Source organism: Phyllostomus discolor, chromosome 3 (assembly GCF_004126475.2).
Source record: "Phyllostomus discolor isolate MPI-MPIP mPhyDis1 chromosome 3, mPhyDis1.pri.v3, whole genome shotgun sequence".
Classification (NCBI taxonomy): Eukaryota; Metazoa; Chordata; class Mammalia; order Chiroptera; family Phyllostomidae; genus Phyllostomus; species Phyllostomus discolor.
In genome coordinates, this window is record NC_040905.2 from 45,522,273 (window position 1) to 45,528,842 (window position 6,570).

General features: G+C 41.2%; 1 pseudogene; it reads right to left on the reverse strand.

The window, feature by feature from the left end:
* Positions 1–5,581: 5,581 nt before the first annotated feature.
* LOC114492210 lies at positions 5,582–6,278 on the reverse strand (annotated as a pseudogene).
* Positions 6,279–6,570: the final 292 nt, after the last annotated feature.

Below are 6,570 nucleotides of genomic sequence, written 5' to 3' on the forward strand. Positions count from 1 at the left end.
CCAAAACCACGGGACACAGACATGCCTGCCTTCAAGGAAGTCTGTAAAACAGGGTTCGCTTTCCCAGCCACTAGAATGGAGGCAACAAGAAGCTCAAGTAGGTCCATTGGCTGAGCTGATGATAAGCATCTGCCACAGGATTGTTATCCATTCATGTTAATCTTACTGGAATCTCATTCCTGGAATTAGATTGAGGGCCCCTCCTGAAGCTGGTAAAGCCACATTCTGCTTACCGCTACAGTTGACCACTTACGTAGTTGAGTGATGGCGTATGTGAGCCAATGGTATGCAATAACTCTGTTCTCATTTAAAAAAAAACAACTTTCAAATCAGTTTAATTTTTTAGAACCATTCATGTGTTCCAAAACCCTCAAGTTTCTTTGGTTTACATCAAAGTCCTATCTAATTTGCTCCCAAGAGGAAACCTACCACAATAGTAAAGTTGTATATTTCCACAGGGATTTTCCCTAAACAGTTAATGAGTTGTGACTTCCTTATATGTGCATGCAGACGAGACTGGTGCACTCCAAGCAGGTAGACAGAATTCGAACCAGATGGTTCAGGGAAAGGAAACTGGATTAGCAGATCATTTCAAACACCTTCGAGTGTTGACTGAAATCCATAAGGGGAATGACAAAACATGTACCTTATTTTCTCAACAAACTGTGCACCATACTGAATGTTAAACACTGAACTGAGGGAGGGGTGGAGCAAGTTCTGGTTTTTCTTCCCTTGTCATTAGAACAATAAGCCTAGTTTTGCCTGATTCATGTACCCAGGGTGGGGTCAGGGGGCAGAAAGGGAGGAAGGGAGGAAGGCAGGAAGGCAGGAAGGCAGGAAGGAAGGAAGGAAGGAAGGAAGGAAGAAGGGAGGGAGGACTGGTTCATAAATTTATACCACTGAGGGACCCCATGGTAATCCCATAGCAATGGCATTTGAATAAATCAGAGGTGGCAAGGGTGTGTCTAATTTCCACGAGTTCCGTTATGGAAAGAAAATCCAATTTGCCTGATTTTCCAGCTTAAACAATAAACCATAGGAGTCTCTCATTCCCACCCTTAAGTCAACTTCATTGAAGTGGGAGGGGGCGATGCAAATTAAGGCACTTTTCAGTATTTAGGCCCCAACCCCAGTTTAATTAAAGCCCAATTTGGTTGAGGAGTAAACTGGTATTTACAAATCAGTTGAAAATTTAGTTCCAGTAATTAAAGGGATTTTCTAAATCTTGTCCTCCATGTTAGAACACCCATTTTAATAGTTAATTAAAGGCTCCTTACCCATCCTTTGAAGGAAATTTGAAAAAGAAAAGATTAGGGACCTGCCACAAAGACATTATGGACAACTGGGAAGGAAGTTCTTTGAGGGGCCCTTAGGGAAAACCAAGGACTTCATGCACCTACAATGCTCCAGGCATGCAGGCTTTTTTGTTTTCTTTTAACAAAAAGATATTCATTTGCCTTTGTGTTGCTGAGGGTAGCCTTGCAAATTTCACTGCCGTTCCACAAATAAAAGCCAGCTGGCAAGTCACTGGCAAAACACCACTGCCATTGCGGTTAGGGGAGCACAGATGTCTTGCTCCTTCGGTTTCCCCAGCAATGGCTGGTGCCAAAATGTCAAACTCCAGGGGCAGAGGGCCCCCAAGTACAGAGAAGAGCAACATTGCCCTTGCAGATTCTGTGTGTCTCTCATACACTAAATGGGTTTTAACTGGTTAGATTGGTCACTCAGTCAACGCTTAACCAGCCCTGCACTGGGAGGTGCACAGGTGAACACCATCGAGTCCTTGCTGCTCGGAGACTTGACCCTAATGAAGAAGACAAACCCTTGTCCAGGTAACACACGTGTGAGGCACTCAGACACAGAAGACATACTGAGGTTCAAACAAAGGACCAAGAGAAGGGGCAAGGGGACAGAGACTGAGTGGAAAACCCTCCTGAAGGTGTGAGTCAAACGCTTCCTCAACAGAGAGGACAAGGACACAGCGGCAGGAAGGAGAATGCACATTCAAGAAAGACTATGGCGGTCCTTGGGGCTGGAGCCAAGGGTTTCAGGGTGTGGGGCTGAGAGGAGGGAAGAAAACAGGAGCAAAGACCATATTGCCGAGGGGCTTCCCCACTAGCTGAGGAATTTGTTTCTCTCTATAGAAAGAAAGGGTTTGGGGGTGATGCAAGTAACTGGATTGGGGCAAAAAGAGTCTTTAGGCAAGAGACTAATTCGGATACTAGTGCTCAGCACTGTGGCAGCAGCACCCAGGAGTGTGCTCTACAGCAACGGGTCTTCTTATAGAGGTACGCACACCCTGTGGCTCCACAAAGACTTTCCAGAAGGTACATACGCTACATGGATCATTTGAAGGGAATCGATTTCTAGATCCTCGTCCTGGCTGGTGTGGCTCAGTGGATTGAGTGTGGGCCTGTGAACCAAAGGATCACCAGTTTGATTCCCAGTCAGGGCACATGCCTGGGTTGCAGGCCAGGTCCCGAGTAGGGGACATTTGGGATGCAACCACACATTGATGCTTCTTTCCCTCTCTTTCCCCCTCCCTTCCTCTCTCTTTAAAAATAAATTTCAAAAAAAAATTTCTAGATCCTTGACATTTTTATATATGTATGTCCTTTTTTCTAAAACTGCCTGATAACCTGAATCACACTTGAAAAAGAAAGCCATCCCCCTCACCCTGGCCAAATCTTTCTGTGGTGGGTGATTGATTTATCGAGTCCCCTTAAACAAGTGCATAACCTGACTTTGCTTGGCATCTCAGTTCCTCCTGTTAAGGATGAAACTTGACTTTTGAGGGAGGTTCTGAAATGGGAATAATCAATGCAGTATGGATTAGTGACATTAATCAGGCAAAAGTTCCGGGATATTTCCTAGAATTAGCAACTCTTTAAAGATAAAGCCCACAAGTAAAAATTCTATTTAAATTCTTTCTGATTCAAACAGAATTTCAGGAAGTCACTTGATAAAACCTACTTTATCAAGCCTGTTGTATTTATTTTAATTGCCATCAGTTCTTATCTTATTTTAAATTTTAATATGCTCCATATTTTCTATCTCCTATAAGCAAAGAATAAACTTCTTTAAATCCAGGATAAAAAATGTTAGCTGTTGACTTAAATGTTTACAAGAGAGTATGTAGTTTTTGAAACATCTTTTGGGAGTGCCAAGCAAATGAGTTTTAAGAAACACAATTTCCTTGAGACGTCAGTATGCACTAGGAGAGGGAAACAAAGTGGGGGGAGCTTGGCTTCTGTGGTAAGTCGAGTTTAAGAAACGCTGGGTTAAAGTGGAGCATGCCTCAGATCCTTTTAATGTACCAATAATGTCAGGATTCTCTCCAGAAATACAGGATTCCATTTCTCCCAAGTTTTTTTTAAGTATAGTTGACATACATTGTTATATGAATTTCCAGTGTACAACATAGTGATTCAACATTTATATGCCTTATGAAGTGATCACCACAATAAGTCTAGTTCCCATGTGTCACTGTACAAGGTTATCATGACACTATTGACTCTATTCCCTATCATAGCCTGACAGTGTAAGGTGGTATCTGATTGTGGTTTTTATTTGATCCCTGATGATTCATGATGTTGATCATCTTTGCAGGTGTCTGTTGGCCATCTGTATATCTCTTGGAAAGAAAATATCTATTCCAGTCCCCTGCCCATGTTTTTAAATCTTTACCCAAGGGTATGTTTATCAATTTTAGAGTGAGAGGAAGGGAGAAAGACAGAAAGAGAAACACCAATGTGAGAGAGAAACATTCATCAGTTGCTTCTCATATGCACCCTGAATGGAGATCCAACCCACAATCTAGGTATGTGCTCTGACTGGGAATCAAACCTGCAACCTTTTGGTGTAGGGGATGATGTCCCAATGAACTGAGCCACCTAGTAAGTGCTCCTCTGCCCATTTTTTAATCTAGTTGTCTTTTTTTATGTTGAGTTGTATGAGTTCTTTATATATTTTTAATATTAACCAGTTATTGGATGTGTCATTTGTGAATATCTTCTCCCATTCAGGGGTTGTCTTTTTGTCTTGTTGATGGTTTCCTTTGCTGTGCAAAAGCTTTTTAGTTTGATGTAATCCCATTTGTTTATTTTTAATTTGGGTGTTCTTGCCTGGGGAAACATAACCAAAAAAATATACAATTCTTAGACCAGTATCAAAAAGTCTACTGCTTATGTTTTCTTCCAGGAGTCTATGGTTTCTGGTCTTACATTTAAGCCTTTAATCCATTGGGATTTTATTTTTGTATGTGGTATAAGAACGTGATCCAGTTACTATTTTTTATTCTTTTGCACATAGCTTCCCAGTTTTCCATTTACTGAAGAGACTGTCTTTTACCCCATTATATATTCTTGTCTCCTTTGACATAGATTAACTGACCATATAATCATGGGTTTATTTCTGGGCTGTCTATTCTGTTCCATGGATCTATATGTCTGTTTTTGTGCAGATCCATACTGTTTTGACTACTATGGCTTTGTAGTATGGTTTAAAATCATGGAGCATGATACCTCCAACTTTGTTCTCCTTTCTCAAGATTGCTTTGGCTCAGCATCTCCCAAGGTTGGCCATCAGAGAGGGGCAGGACCAAGGGATAACTTGAGAGTGTTTTATACCTCCCCCTCAAGAATCTCCACAGCTACAACCTCCCCCAGATACCACCCGAAACATATAAATTGAATAAATACAGTGTCTTACTATAAACACCAAGCATCAGGTAGTGGTATGACAATAATGTCAGACCCCTAAAATGCCAATGTGCTTCTTTATAATATACAAATGGGAAACTGGATTTTTTTTTTATTTTTAAAAATTATTTATCTATGTTTAGAGAGAGGGGGGAGGAGGGAAAAAGAGAGGGAGAGAAAGATCAATGTGTGTGAGAAACATTGATTGATTGCCTCTTGCATGCTCCCAACAGGGAAACTGGCCTGGAACCATGCAAGTGCCCCAATTGGGAATGGAACCATCAACCTTTTGTTTTGCAGGATGATGCCCAACTCAGTAAGCTGCACCAGTATGGGCTGGATATTTTTCTTTTATCTCTCTCTTTTTTATTTTTATTTTATTTATTTATTTTTAGACAGAGGGGAAGGGAGGGAGAAAGAGAGGGAGAGAAAGGTCAGTGTGTGGTTGCCTCTTGTGCACCCCCCACCAGCAACCTGGCCTGCAACCCAGGCATGGGAACTGAACCAGCAACCTTTTAATTTGCAAGCCGGTGCTCAATCCACTGAGCCACACCAGCCAGGGCTCTGGATATTTTTCTTATTGAATTATCTAGAAACTTGCTTCAGTTCTTAACATCATTTTGTGTGAATATGTGCAACCTCTGTTCATAGGGTACTTAAATCATTCCTGACTTGGGCCTTGCTACTGACATAGTCTTTTTTTTTTTATCAATATCAGGAGCTTTATAACCCTTTAGAGCCCAGAGCTGTATACATCTAAGGTTTGAGATGAACAAGCCATCTCAATCTGGCTTGAGATGAACAAGCCAGATTTCTTGTGATTCCAAGAAATCACAAAGGAATGACACCGATGCATATATGCAGTTGGATTTCCAAGGAGGCAATATTTAGTCACTCATAGCCATGTCTTCTTCATGATGACCATCCCCGTTCACTTTGGATTCTCCTAGTGCATCACCAGGTCCCTTTTCCTCAGAACATTCCTTTGTGTTAGGGGAACCTGGTTCTGTTGGTTTCTTCTCCTCTTCTTTCTCTTTCTTGCTGTCACACCCTTGATCCTCTTCATCGTAATCCCCCCATGTAAACATCTGTATTGCTCCTGGATTTTCTTTCCTTTTCCTTATCTTTACTTTTTTTCTTCTTCTTTGTTGATCATTCCCTTTCATTTCTGCCTCTTCCTTTGTCTTTCTCTTTCTTCTCCTTTCTACATCTCCTAGAGGAGGGTGAGCCAGACAATTTTCTTTCTGGAGACCTGGGCTTTTCAGGAAGTCTTGTGCCACTCACGCTTCTTCATCATAATCTCCCTCTGCTTGCACTTCTGGACCATCTGGCTGTGCTACAGCTTCTTGGTGGTGTTTTGGAATGTTTCTTTTCTTTGTCTCCTTTCTTTTTTTCTCTGGTTTTCGATGTGCTCTTAACATTCTACCTCTCTCTGGAATGAGATCTTCTCCATCTTGGACTTTGGGATCATCGCCTGCTCCTTGACTTAGAATGTGATCTCCTTCTCCATCTGCTTCTTGATAATGACATATTCTTTATACCACAAAGTGTATAGAAAGAAGCCAGTTAGCCAGATTCATGGACCATAAGTTGAGACAAACCCTGTGATAAAGAACTTCTTTCTGTATTATCATCGATTTATGCTACAGATCCAATCCTATCCTCTATGCCTATTCCACTTGGTGTATCTTTCCAACATAATTCAGAATGCTTATAAGTTTTGTCTTTGCCCTGCTTGAACAAGATTCTAAAAGTATACTTGGCTGTCCATATAATGGCCTGAAATACCTCCAATTTAGTTAATTCTCTGAATACAAAGATGTCTTTTCAATGCCAAAATTAATAAAATTTCTTGTTTGATATCAATTTA